We start from the raw sequence: 15852 nt of genomic DNA on the forward strand, positions 1-15852 counted from the left end.
CTCTAGCTCAACAGACATGACATAATTCAACGTGACCACTTCCCGGACTACACTAATATATTATAGCAATATTTAAATAAAAAATATCATAAATATTCGGTTACACTCAGATAATTCACAATGCTTTTAAATAAAGATTCGTTCATTAATAAATCGGTCAACATTCCTGTGCCCTTAAAAAAAAACCCTAGATGATAACAGATTGTTGGTAAAAATGCAATGCTATCATCTGAGATATCATATGTTGAAATCGCATGAAGCGTTTAAAAGTTGTTAATTTAGAGGATAGTTGTGGATATGTTTATTTGCTGTGAGATATTAACTTATGTAGTTTTAAAGATATTGATATTTTTTTTCTTCCAGCTGTTGTTCATATTAAACAATGTCCCGTCCAAGTAATTTAGAAGTAAAGTCTTTTATGAAGATTTTGAGAGGAGTGAATATTACAATGAACTTTAAAGATTACTTAGCTTGTATGTTGAAATGGCTCCGGTTTTTCTTATCTAGGGGTCTGATTCTTGAAGCTGAAAATCTTACACCAGGTCCTCACGGTTGGTTTCAACTAAATAAATTTGAAGATTGTTGTTGCAGAATTTTTTTTAGGTAAATATATTTTCCACTGACTTTGTTACATTTTAGTGTATCATGTAGCGTTTTGATTTTTCACATTAACAAAGCCGAAATTACATAGTTCGCACTCATTACACAAAAATATGACCGATCACATCATAGGGAAGTTTACGAGTCTTACACTCTGCGGAAATAACAATACTGCAAAGAGTTTACAATTTTTCTTAACAAATTAATTCCTACTAGTTTTCGTTACATTATTAATGTGGTGTCACCGCCAGACACCACACTTGCTAGGTGGTAGCCTTTAAATCGGCCGCGGTCCGGTAGTATACGTCGGACCCGCGTGTCGCTACTGTCAGTGATTGCAGACCGAGCGCCACCACACGGCAGGTATAAAGAGACTTCCTAGCACTCGCCCCAGTTGTACAGCAGACTTTGCTAGCGATGCTACACTGACAAATACGCTCTCATTTGCCGAGACGATAGTTAGCATAGCCTTCAGCTACGTCATTTGCTACGACCTAGCAAGGCGCCATTACCAGTTTATATTGAGATTATAAAACATGTACCGTCAAGAGAGATGTACACCAATTATGGATCAAAGTTAAGTATTCCAAGATCTTCGTACTTCATTTGTAATTCTCAAGACATTGTCCTGTTCCAGATCTCACGCCAGTCTGCTTGAGCTGAAACGCGTGTACTTCGGCCTTCTCTAGCAACACGGTGTTGGCTCTTCTGCCAACACTACAATTAATTTCGATTATTATTTCACAAATGAATCCAGATATAAACATAGTAAACACTACAGGATTGTGTAATTGATAATAGAAATTTGAAGTATGCAAATAATTCGTAATTTGAAACGTCTGGAAAAAAAAAAATTAACTGCTCGTTCAGAACTAGTACTTATCGATTACAACATCGAAACTAAAATATTTTATAAAGAAATTCTTTTCCATAAATTGAAATCAAACACACAGAGTATAAAATTACATGAAAGTTGTCAGGAAAGTTATTTGTAGTTCACTGTTGATATACACTCCTGGAAATGGAAAAAAGAACACATTGACACCGCTGTGTCAGACCCACCATACTTGCTCCGGACACTGAGAGAGGGCTGTGCAAGCAATGATCACACGCACGGCACAGCGGACACACCAGGAACCGCGCTGTTGGCCGTCGAATGGCGCTAGCTGCGCAGCATTTGTGCACCGCCGCCGTCAGTGTCAGCCAGTTTGCCGTGGCATACGGAGCTCCATCGCAGTCTTTAACACTGGTAGCATGCCGCGACAGCGTGGACGTGAACCGTATGTGCAGTTGACGGACTTAGAGCGAGGGCGTATAGTGGGCATGCGGGAGGCCGGGTGGACGTACTGCCGAATTGCTCAACACGTGGGGCGTGAGGTCTCCACAGTACATCGATGTTGTCGCCAGTGGTCGGCGGAAGGTGCACGTGCCCGTCGACCTGGGACCGGAGCGCAGCGACGCACGGATGCACGCCAGGACCGTAGGATCCTACGCAGTGCCGTAGGGGACCGCACCGCCACTTCCCAGCAAATTAGGGACACTGTTGCTCCTGGGGTATCGGCGAGGACCATTCGCAACCGTCTCCATGAAGCTGGGCTACGGTCCCGCACACCGTTAGGCCGTCTTCCGCTCACGCCCCAAGATCGTGCAGCCCGCCTCCAGTGGTGTCGCGACAGGCGTGAATGGAGGGACGAATGGAGACGTGTCGTCTTCAGCGATGAGGGTCGCTTCTGCCTTGGTGCCAATGATGGTCGTATGCGTGTTTGGCGCCGTGCAGGTGAGCGCCACAATCAGGACTGCATACGACCGAGGCACACAGGGCCAACACCCGGCATCATGGTGTGGGGAGCGATCTCCTACACTGGCCGTACACCACTGGTGATCGTCGAGGGGACACTGAATAGTGCATGGTACATCCAAACCGTCATCGAACCCATCGTTCTACCATTCCTAGACCGGCAAGGGAACTTGCTGTTCCAACAGGACAATGCACGTCCGCATGTATCCCGTGCCACCCATCGTGCTCTAGAAGGTGTAAGCCAACTACCCTGGCCAGCAAGATCTCCGGATCTGTCCCCCATTGAGCATGTTTGGGACTGGATGAAGCGTCGTCTCACGCGGTCTGCACGTCCAGCACGAACGCTGGTCCAACTGAGGCGCCAGGTGGAAATGGCATGGCAAGCCATTCCACAGGACTACATCCAGCATCTCTACGATCGTGTCCATGGGAGAATAGCAGCCTGCATTGCTGCGAAAGGTGGATATAAACTGTACTAGTGCCGACATTGTGCATGCTCTGTTGCCTGTGTCTATGTGCCTGTGGTTCTGTCAGTGTGATCATGTGATATATGTGATCCCAGGAATGTGTCAATGAAGTTTCCCCTTCCTGGGACAATGAATTCACGGTGTTCTTATTTCAATTTCCAGGAGTGTATAAGTGATATGACATTTTGTTATCTGGTGATTGTAAGAGAAGCTGTGGACGCTAGCCCATGGAGTGCCACGGAACATTGCTGACAAAATCTTCTGTTTGAATTCAGTAGAAGGGTGACAGCAACGGAGGCATCGAGAAACGTTTGCGCCGTGTATGGTGATAATACACTACTGGCTACTAAAATTGCTACAACACGAAGATGACGTGCTACAGACGCGAAATTTAACCGACAGGAAGAAGATGCTGTGATATGCAAATGATTAGGTTTTCAGAGCATTCACACAGGGTTGGCGCCGGTGGCGACACCTACAACGTGCTGACATGAGGAAAGTTACCAACCAATTTCTCATACATTTGCCCGGCGTTGCCTGGTGAAACGTTGTTGTGATGCCTCGTGTAAGGAGGAGAAATGCGTACCATCATGTTTCAGACTTTGATAACGGTCGGATTGTAGCCTATAGCGATTACGGTTTATCATATCACGACATTGTTGTCCGCCTTGATCGAGATCCAATGACTGTTAGCAGAATATGGAATCGGTGGGTTCAGGAGGGTAATACGGAACGCCGTACTGGATCCCAACGGCCTCGTATCACTAGTAGTCGAGATGACAGGCATCTTATCCGCATGACTGTAACGGATCGTGCAGCCACGCCTCGATCCATGAGTCAGCAGATGGGGACGATTGCAAGACAACAACCATCTGCACGAACTGTTCGACGACGTTTGCAGCAACATGGACTATCAGCTCGGAGACCACGGCTGTGGTTACCCTTGACGCTGCATCACAGACAAGAGCGCCTGAGATGGTGTACTCGACGACGAACCTGGGTGCTCGAATGGCAAAACGTCATTTTTTCGGATGAATCCAGGTTCTATTTACAGCATCATGGTGGTTGCATCCGTGTTTGACGACATCGCGGTGAACACACATTGGGAGAGTGTATTCGTCGTCACCATACTGGCGTATCACCCGGCGTAATGGTATGGGGTGGCATTTGTTACACGTGTCGGACACCTCTTGTTCGCATTGACGGCACTTTGAACGGTGGATGCTACATTTCAGATGTGTTACGACCCGTGGCTCTACCCTTCATTCGATCCCTGCGAAATCCTACATTTCAGCAGGATAATGCACGACCGCATGTTGCAGGTCCTGTACGGGCCTTTCTGGACACATTCTCCAGATCTCTCACCAACTGAAAATGTCTGGTTCAAAATGGCTCTGTGCACTGTGGAACTTAACTTCTAATTTCATCACTCCCCTAGAACATAGAACTACGTAAACCTAACTAACCTGAGGACATCACACACAGCCATGCCCGAGGCAGGATTAGAACCTGCGGCCGTAGCGGTCGCGCGGTTCCAGACTGTAGCGCCTTTAACCGCTTGGCCACCCCGGCCGGCGAAAACGTCTTGTCAATGGTGGCCGAGCAACTGGCTCGTCACAATACTCTTGATGAACTGTGGCATCGTGTTGAAGCTGCATGGGCAGCTGTACCTGTACACGCCTTCCAAGCTCTGTTTGACTCAGTGCCCAGGCGTATCAAGGCCGTTATTACGGCCAGAGGTGATTGTTCTGGATACTGATTCTCAGGACCTATGCACCTAAATTGCGTGAAAATGTAATCACATGTCAGTTATAGTATAATATATTTGTCCAATGAATACCCGTTTATCATCTGCATTTCTTCTTGGTGTAGCAATTTCAATGGCCAGTAGAGTATCATTGGAAGGAGAACGGAAAGAAAATAGTTTTCTGATTTTGAGGAGGTTCGTTTCGATACTAGTGACTCTCCACTTTGAGGAAGATCATCGGGATTTGACGAAGATCGTTTCATCGCATTAATCCAAAATGTTCCACTTCACTATACTCGATAACTGGCAGTTGTGATCATTCCACCATCGTGCGATATTTGCATGCTATGGGGAAGGTTAAAAACAGGGTGTATGGGTATGCATGCTCTAAGCCAAAATCACAAAAAATCTGCACCTCTGCTTGCTCGTCATCAATTGTCTCATGAACAACACTGATCATTCCCATCATGTATCGTTACTGGTCACCAGAAATGGTGTCTTGATGCTTACGTAAGGAAACGAAAGGAATGGTATAGCCCAAAGAAAGCAGCAATTCCTCGAAGAAAGACCTGCGCGCATCCACAAAAGAAAATGTTATGCATTTGGTGGAACAACGACGGTGTGGTGTATTACGAATTGCTTATCCCACGTGTAACCATTTCTGCTGAGATTCATTGTTAACAACTGGGACGTCTTGCAGACGCAGTCTAAGAACAACGACCAGGACGACTGCATGAAGTAATGCCCACTCGCATTCGGCTAGACTGACGAAAAATACTATACACGCTCCCACCTTATTCACCTGGTCTTGCACCCTCATATTTTCACCTTTTCCGTTCTCTTTCGAACAATATTCAAGGAACTTCTTCTGCGCATGAAAATGCGCTCCGAACATGGCTTTACGAGCTCGTCGTTTCACAAACACGTTATTTCTATAGTCGAGGAATCGGAAAGTTAGCCCAGCGCTGGCCGCTGTTGTAAACAGAGCAGAAGAACAAGTTATTGATGACTAGAGTCTCTGCTATGTGTATCTGTTGTGTTTATTAAGCTTAGGAAAAGCATATGTTTTGAAAACGTAAAACTAAGAGTTTAACTTTCGAACGTATGCATCAACCTAATGAATTGTATGCAATTTCTCTTCTGTTGGACTACGTTAGTATGTTTGATTAGTTCAGTTGCTCCACAAACTAAACTGCATGTACTACTGCAAAGTTAAAGTGCCTGAAGAATTAGTTCCTCCAGTGCTAAGTAGCGTATCGACCAGTACGTTTTCTCCATCGAACTCAATCAGCTGCCAGATATTCAGCACTGAAGATCGTTTTGCAAAAGTTCTTTTCCAGGTGTTACGAAGTCTTCCTCTACCTCCTTATCCACCTTATGGTTTCTATAACTGTGGTGGTTTGGAGATTCTTCGATCTGTCATGCGCAGAACATGCCCCACAAACACCAGTCTACATTCGACAAGGATTTTGTGCAGGCTGCATAGACCGCTGTTTCTCAGCACTTCATCATCTAAAGAGTGGCTGAGATAATTCACCTGAAGCACTGCTCGTGCAAAACACTGAACTTTTGTGCTGATTTTACTGCCTTTTTTTACGTCTTCCACACGTATACGGCCACCGGTAGGATGATAGAGTCTAATTGCCATTTGGATCGCATTCGCTTAAAGACTGCAGAAGTTCTACGTGTCTACATCTGCGTACCGGTTATTACAGATAAAGCTGCCGAGATATGGAAATTAATCAAGAGTTTGTAGTACCTTCTGTTGCACTATAGTTTGAATAGATACATTTCCTCATTTTGTGCACGTTGTGTTTGTCTTACCACTTGTTGTTTTTAGCCCCACAAAACTAGTCATTCCATCCAGCTTGGCAGTCATTAGTTTGGAGTGTTTCTATCAGAAGAACGATGTCACCAGCAAAATTCAGGTCAGTAAGCTTCGAGGCTCATTCCAAACATGCCCCAACTTTTGAGTCGTCGATAGTTTGTCTCACCACAAAATCTATAACTAATACGAAAATGATTGATATACTTGTCTGACGCCTATCAGAATGCTAAAGAAATGGATGTTCCCATCATCTGCTCTTATACAGGAACTCGAGTCCAGATACAGGCTTTGAAAACGTCAGTGAGGTTGTAAGTAGCCTGTTTATATGGCTGTATGTTGCAGCGCTTTAGACTGGATTAATATCACTGACAGCGCTGTACTGGTCTCCGTAAGAGACTCTATGGCTGGAAGGACTAGCAGTTAGCAGTTAATAGTCAGCAGTGATGGAGGTTAGGACCAGTGTTAGCTTGAGCGGACGGTCTGGACGTGTGTCCATCATGGAGATTTAATACTGGTTGGACATGGATTGTAAAATGTGGGTAATGGAATTATTGACGATTATATAATTTTTGGAACTGGATGTCACGGACGATTATGTAATTTTTTGAGTCGGTTGTCACATGATTAAGGTAAAATTTGCTAAATACATTGTTTGCTCTGTAACAAAATCTTTCCTTTGCTACCCACATGCCTATTAGTAGTTAGATTCAACAGTGGTTAGAAAGTTTTTATTTATCTGGCTGTGTACTTGCTGTATTTGCTGTAGTTCGTGTCATGAAGATGTTCTCTGAGGTGAGTGACTTATGAAATAAATGGGTTATTGTTCGAATTTCTTCGAATTCACGGCCATCCTTTTGTGTTAATTAACAGTCAGACTGCGTTATCCTTGTGTATTGTGGGTCATAAATGAACAGAAAATCTTTGAGCTGTATTTGTCACGGAAAATTCTGTTGGTCAGTGTTGAATCGATATAGACGTGCGAAGGACAGTACGTCAGTTTCACTCAGCAGTTTAAGAAGGTTCACTTGCATTCATTTTCACTCAGCAGTTTCAGAAATTAAATAAAGAAGTTTCAGGGTAACCAGAACTTCCATGCAGGCTTACAATATTCCAAAATAATTCTGGTGAATGCTCTCAAAATCAGTTCTAAAATCAACGAAGTTTAGGTGAAGTGGACACCTGAATTTTAACCATTGCTCCACTGCGTTTCGCAGTAATAAAGAGGCTAGACAAAACTATGGCAACACCGTGACAGCTTCATGCATGACCTTAAATGTAAATGCTAGGTAAGTCTGCAGCTAGCGCTGTTGTATTTGATCACGAATGTGGCCTCTGCGAGTCCTCAACACGTTGCAAGGTCAGTCGTGGTCAGAACAGCATTCTGTATAGTTCTGTGTAAGTTAAGTGGAAACCAAGTGAAGTCGTATGTGGGCAAATTATTGGTTCTCGTATAGTGGGTGCCTGCTTAACCAAAGTAGTTGAAATGTTTGGTGTTTCAATAATCACTACAATCAAGATTTATACGTGGGTTGACTGAAAAGTAATGCCTCCACCTTTTTAACTCTTCAACAGTTGGCAGTATTGGTATGCTGCAGATACTGGCTTGTTCCATAGCCTCTTCTCTACAGCTCCAGTTGGCGAGAAGCAGTATTTAACGGTTGTGTTGTACAGTGTAAAGTATGGAACCCTACCCAGAGGGTCAGTCAATGCGATTTAAACAACGTGCAGTCATTGAATTCTTGACAGCAAAAGGTGTCATCCCAAAGGAGATTCATCAGAGAATGAAAGCAGTTTATGGTGATTGTGTTGATGTGAGTACTGTTCGTCGTTGGGCAAGTAAGTTTAAAGATATTGAGGCAGGAACATCTGATCTTCGTTACCAAAGAGTTGGACGTCCCGTGGCAGCAACCACCAAGTTTCACAAGCAAAATGTTGACAGATTGATTCCGGACGATTGTCGTATCACTCAGAGAGAAATTGCAATCACAATTGGCATTTCAAAAGAACGTGCGGGTCTCATTATTGCTTTGCTTGGCTATCGGAAGATCTGTGCACGATCGGTACCCCAGATGCTGACTCCTGAATTGAAAATGCACAGACTTGAAATTTGTCAGGAACTACTCTCGCGTTGCGAGAATGAAGGTAACGCCTTCCTCCAATCAATTGTGACAGGAGACGAAAAGTGGGCACACCATACTACCCGGAGACGAAACGTCAGTCTATGAAATATCGACAAAAAGACTCGCCCGACGAAAAGAAATTCAAGACACAGCCCTCAGCTGGAAAAATCATGGCCACGTGTTCTGGGACGGAGATGGTGTTATCCATGTGATTTCCTTGATCGTCGAAGAACAATAATTCAAAGTGTTACATCACAACTCTGCGAACCCTGAAACGACGGCTAACAAGGGTCCGAAAGGAAAAGGGAAATGTTTTCCTGCAGCGTGACAATGCCAAACCACACACTTCACGTGCCATCACAGCAGAACTTCAGAGACTGAATCTCACCACCGTTCAGCATCCTCCATACAGTCCAGATTTAGCCCCGTCTGACTTCCATCTGTTCCCGATAATGAAAGACGATCTGCGTGGACATCATTAGGCATCTGATGAAGACGCTGAGACAATTGTGAGACTGTGGTTGCGGAAACAGATTGTCGGATTCTTCCGTGACGGCTTCAGAAAACTTGTTCATCGTTGTCAGAAATGCATGCAATTGGTTGGTGATTATGTGGAAGAGTGAATACTGCTAATTAAAGATCACATTCTAAGGATTATTTCTGCGTTTGATTTATTAAAATATTTCCATCCAAACCGAATTAACGAAGGTGGAGGCATTACTTTTCATTCAACCTTCGTAACTAATTCAGATAAAGTAGGAAAACGTCATCCACTAAGTCAGAACGCGGATGAAAGTGTGTGCTGCGTTATCGTGACGGACGCTGACTCAAGATGACTGGCACGAAATATAAGAGGGCGACAGCTATAGAAGTCACTATAATCGGATTCGTGAACCCTATCAGCACTAAAACAATATAAAGGGAGCTCCAGAAGCGGCGCATTGCATGGAGAGCTGTGATTCCAAAGGCAACCATCCGTGAAGCGGATGCCCATACACGAGGATGTGATGCCGAAGCCATAAAACGTGTACTGTGGTGCAGTGCAAGAACGTCATTTGGTTGGATGACGCTTGTTCCATACTGTTTCCACCTTCTGGCCGAGTTTACATCCCAAGAGTGAAACATGCCAGGGGCTCGGTGATGTTTTGGACAGCCACATCGTGGTATTCCATCGGCTCCATGGCTACTCCGCAAGGATGCATAGCCACCAAAGGTTATATGACAATTGTGGCTGATCAAGACCATCCCATGGTACAATGTTCCCCCATCGTGATGCTGTGTTCCAAGACGACACGGCCCCTGTTCACACAGCTCGCATCTTGCAGTATTGGTTTATGAGGACTAGGATGAGTTGTCGCGTCTCTCCTGGCCACCATATTCATAGGTTCCCAATATTACTGAGCCTTTGTGGTCTACTTCGTAGAGAAGGGTGAGTGATCGCTATCCACTTCAATCACCGTTATCTGAACTTACCATTGTTTTTCAAGAAGAATAGTATTGTAAGTAGGCTGTTTAGGTTTTTATGTTGGTAACGCCACGTAGTGCACTGTGATGTGTGCAGTCTGTCGTTGGTTGGCGTTGTTGGAATATTTGCTTTTATAGTGTTGGGCAGTTGGATGTGAACAGCGCGTAGCGTTGTGCAGTTGGAGGTGAGCCGCCAGCAGTGGTGGATGTGGGGAGAGAGATGGCAGAATGTTGAGACCGGACGATCTGGATGTGTGTCCGCCAGAAAAAAGGAAATTTGTAAGACCGGATGTCATGAACTGATATATATATATATATATATATATATATATATATATATATATATACTCCTGGAAATTGAAATAAGAACACCGTGAATTCATTGTCCCAGGAAGGGGAAACTTTATTGACACATTCCTGGGGTCAGATACATCACATGATCACACTGACAGAACCACAGGCACATAGACACAGGCAACAGAGCATGCAGAATGTCGGCACTAGTACAGTGTATATCCACCTTTCGCAGCAATGCAGGCTGCTATTCTCCCATGGAGACGATCGTAGAGATGCTGGATGTAGTCCTGTGGAACGGCTTGCCATGCCATTTCCACCTGGCGCCTCAGTTGGACCAGCGCTCGTGCTGGACGTGCAGACCGCGTGAGACGACGCTTCATCCAGTCCCAAACATGCTCAGTGGGGGACAGATCCGGAGATCTTGCTGGCCAGGGTAGTTGGCTTACACCTTCTAGAGCACGTTGGGTGGCACGGGATACATGCGGACGTGCATTGTCCTGTTGGAACAGCAAGTTCCCTTGCCGGTCTAGGAATGGTAGAACGATGGGTTTGATGACGGTTTGGATGGACCGTGCACTATTCAGTGTCCCCTCGACGATCACCAGTGGTGTACGGCCAGTGTAGGAGATCGCTCCCCACACCATGATGCCGGGTGTTGGCCCTGTGTGCCTCGGTCGTATGCAGTCCTGATTGTGGCGCTCACCTGCACGGCGCCAAACACGCATACGACCATCATTGGCACCAATGGAGAAGCGACTCTCATCGCTGAAGACGACACGTCTCCATTCGTCCCTCCATTCACGCCTGTCGCGACACCACTGGAGGCGGGCTGCACGATGTTGGGGCGTGAGCGGAAGACGGCCTAACGGTGTGCGGGACCGTAGCCCAGCTTCACGGAGACGGTTGCGAATGGTCCTCGCCGATACCCCAGGGGCAACAGTGTCCCTAATTTGCTGGGAAGTGGCGGTGCGGTCCCCTACGGCACTGCGTAGGATCCTACGGTCTTGGCGTGCATCAGTGCGTCGCTGCGGTCCGGTCCCAGGTCGACGGGCACGTGCACCTTCCGCCGACCACTGGCGACAACATCGATGTACTGTGGAGACCTCACGCCCCACATGTTGAGCAATTCGGCGGTACGTCCACCCGGCCTCCCGCATGCCCACTATACGCCCTCGCTCTAAGTCCGTCAACTGCACATACGGTTCACGTCCACGCTGTCACGGCATGCTACCAGTGTTAAAGACTGCGATGGTGCTCCGTATGCCACGGCAAACTGGCTGACACTGACGGCGGCGGTGCACAAATGCTGCGCAGCTAGCGCCATTCGACGGCCAACACCGCGGTTCCTGGTGTGTCCGCTGTGCCGTGCGTGTGATCATTGCTTGTACAGCCCTCTCGCAGTGTCCGGAGCAAGTATGGTGGGTCTGACTCACCGGTGTCAATGTGTTCTTTTTTCCATTTCCAGGAGTGTATTTACATTAATATAATGACTTTATATATATATATATATATATATATATATATATATATATATATATATATACATTGTTATTAATGTAAATACATTTTTTGTTCTCTATCAACATCTTTCATTTGCTGACTATGCCTATCAGTAGTTAGTGCCTTCCGTAGTTAGAACATTTTACTTAGCTGGCAGTATTGGCGCTCGCTGTATTGCAGTAGTTCGAGTAACGAAGATTTTTGTGAGGTAAGTGATTCATGGAAGGTATAGGTTATTGTTAGTCAGGGCCATTCTTTTGTAGGGATTATTGAAAGTCAGATTAGGTTGCGCTAAAAATATTGTGTGTCAGTTTATTGATGATCAGAATAAGAAAAGAGAGAAATGTCTGAGTACGTTCAGTTTTACTCATCTGTCTTTCTATCAAATAACGTAGAAGTTTACCAGCAAAGTAATTTATAATTTTCCAAAGGGGGCGTTTCAGTATAAAATTCCCTTGAAACCCATACAGGACCTGTATTTATCCATTCCGAGACGACGGGACGCTGTTTTGAATGCCAACGGTTTTCCTACACCATATGAGGCATGGCAACGTGCTTTTGGCATTACAATATTTTTTTCCAGTTCCTGTATTTCTTAAATGCAGGATGGCCCGCTTCGAAAGCCAGCCTGTTCTTTCCCTAGCCAACGAAATACAGCTCGTTGTACCCTTTTTAGAAGAACGAGGTAAAATACTTTGCCTGTCACCAAGAGAACCTAATACCTTGTAACAATCTTATAAAAAAGAGAAAGGGATGGATTTGATGTTGTGAACTAAAACTGAACTGAACTGGTTTCCTATTCTTTGTAACCCGTGTGTGTCTGTGTTGTAATGCTGAACAACGTAATTTGTTTAATTACGAAAATGCTATCTGATAAAATGAGTTTCCAAAGGTCTGAAAGTGTACAAATGTGTTGCAATCAGCTCCAGTCAAATTAATTAGAAAACTTAAAATTGTAAACTAAATAAGCTGCCCTGTGAAAACAGTATTGTACAGTGCAGCGAACAACGCTACAGTGCGTGACGTCACACTCCGTGACGTGCAGTTGTAACACACAAGATGGACAACATAAAGTTCTACATAAAATCTACTACTACTACTACTACGACGTGATCAGGCCCAGTGGACCGCACACAACTGCAAGTTTCCTCCTCCACTGTATTCTGTCCATTGCTGCTATCCGCCATCCGTCTCATCTATTGACACTTGGTTTAAATCATCATGGAGTCCATTCCTCCAGCGCATCGTGGGTCTCCCTGGCGGTCTCTTTCCTGTAGGTGTGAAATCCGGGAGCTTTCGAGGCCATCTGTGATCCTCCATCCGGGTCGCATGGCTGGCCCACTGCATTCGTTTGTCTTTGACAGTTCCTGCTATGTTGGGCTGCTGGTATAGTTCCTCAAGCTCTTCGTCGTATCTGATCCTCCATTCCCCTGTATCTGCATCCAGAACCGGGCCGAAGATCTTCGGAAGCACTTTTTTCTCAAAAACAAGGAGCTTATGGAAGTCTTGTTTCCGGATACTCCATGTGTCACAGTCATATAGAACAACAGGCTGGATCTGGGTTTTGTACAGTCGAATCTTGAACTGTCTGGAGAGATATCTGGACCGGAGCAGTTGTGCTAGGCTGCGGTAAGATCGGTTTCCTGCTTGTATTCTGGCATTGATCTCTGCTTCAGATGACGAGTTCAAAGAAATGGCTCTGAGCACTATGGGACTCAACTGCTGAGGTCATTAGTCCCCTAGAACTTAGAACTAGTTAAACCTAACTAACCTAAGGACATCACAAACATCCATGCCCGAGGCAGGATTCGAACCTGCGACCGTAGGATGACGAGTTCTCAGTGAAAAGTGCCCCTAGGTATTTGAATTCTTGCACTCTCTTGTAGGACTGGTCCCCAACCTGCAGTGTTGTAGATTTTGTAAAGATATGAGGGGGTACCCAAAAAACCTAAATTATTTTTTAAAAGCTATATATTTTCGAATTGCTTACAAAACAACCTCATATTACTCAAAATAATCTCCATTACAACTGATACATTTGTCCCAGCGAAACAGTTTTTGTAGCCATCTTTAGAAATGGTTCACAGCCCCTTCCTCGTTTTCCTCTTGACTTCATGAGTATTGTCAAATCAGGGTCCTGTTACGCCTCTTTGTAAAAGCATGGGAATAAGGAAAAGTTGTTTGGAGCCAGATGAGTAACGTGTGTGGAGCAGCGGAACCGTGCCATTTTCAACCAAAAACTGTCTGACAGAGATGGCTAAGTGTGCAGGTGCATTGTCGTGGTGGAAGAGCCAGTCTCCTCTCTGCCGCAAATCGGGTCTTTTTTGACGAACAATGTCGTATAATCTTCTTACAACTTCGTAAAACGATCTGTGTGCACAAGCTCTCGTACTGTTCTTCAGTATTTTTGCCTATTAGGGCAGTTGATGGACGTCCAGAACGAGGTTTGTCATCAGAGAACATGTCGCTATTTTTTAATCGAGCAAACCAATCGTACACTTGAGTTTTTCCCACAGCGTCATTTTGGTAAACTGTTTTCAACTTTAAAATAGTTTCAACCATTTTAACCGAGTAGAGGATAAAATTTCGCATCTGCACGTTGTTCACTTGAAATTGCCATCATAAAAAACGAAACAAGAACAAAACAGCGCTAGCAAAAGCAGTTACTGCAGATGGACAGAACAATCCAGGTCGACAACGCAGGCGGCACTGAACTGCCAATGGGTTGCGCTGAGCACGACTAGCGGCAGAAATGCGTACTACACAAATTCCGCCTACGGCAATGTTATTCCGTGTTTTTTTTTTTTTTTTTTTTATTGAGGGGGGGGGGGCGGTAGGCGGGGGAGGGTACCATACACAAATAACCAAAATGTTTCTACAAATTATGACTTGTATATTTACGTGCGCAAACAGACTAAAGAAAATTCCAAACATTAGACGGTACGCACGAAAATGTAACATTACACTGTAAGAATGAGTCTATCTGGGAAAGTAAACGAAATCTGAACTGATCTTTACCTAAACTGAACCTGATAATGATTTTGAAATGCAACGCCTAACTATGAATGATCTTACTATCCTCTCTCTCTCAACAGGCCTCAGAAGGCAACCGACCGCCTTGTCATCTTCAGCCAAATGCGTCACTGGATGCGGATATGGAGGGGCGTGAGGTCAGCACACCGCTCTCCTGGTCGTTGTCATATTTCGTGACCGAAGTCGCTACTTTTCATTCAAATAGCTCCTCAGTTGGATGCACAAGGATTGAGTGCAACCCGCTTGCCAACAGCTCTCGGCAGACCTGAACGGTCATCCGTCCAAGTACTGGCCAAGCCCGACAGCGCTTAGCCTCGGTGATCTGACGGGAACCGGCGTTACCACTGTGGCAAGGCCGTTGACGTAATGTAAAACTTGCTCTAACAAATTTTCATAGTTTACTTGTGGCAACGGGAAGTCAGTACTGCTGGAAAGTGATGAACATTAAAAATACAGCTCTGCAGCGAACCAGTTAAAAAGGATAGATAGCCTTGCTCAGTGCAGTGCAAGGATATGCAACTATTTATTGTAATCACATTAAACTTTGGCTTTAGCCTCTGTTTACCGCAAAATGCACTGCGGCGAGACGCAATTGAGAATACCAATTTTTGTTAGCAGGCGGGGGAAGATTTTGCAGTTACTAAATGATTAAAAAGAGACTAGCATTCAAATACTATAAAATCATTCTTTTTATAAAAAATGTGACTCTGCCACTAAATGACTTAAATGAATGGTAAAGGAATGATAAATCTGTAACTTCTGAGTGCAAGCTATGTGAATAATAATTTTACTTAATCACGTCTCGACAGTTGAACTAACTGACCCAAACCAACAAATAAAAAACACCAACAATTTGTTTTTCAAACACATCGTGAATTACGCGCAAGCAAGCTCTGCAGAGAGAACATTACCTGAAAATCTTCATGCCTCCCAAATCGAGGTTTCCCAAATCATACTTCCAAATAGCGACATCCTCTGAATTTGTATCTTTGTAAGCT

This window comes from Schistocerca americana, chromosome 7, assembly GCF_021461395.2.
Source record: "Schistocerca americana isolate TAMUIC-IGC-003095 chromosome 7, iqSchAmer2.1, whole genome shotgun sequence".
NCBI lineage: Eukaryota > Metazoa > Arthropoda > Insecta > Orthoptera > Acrididae > Schistocerca > Schistocerca americana.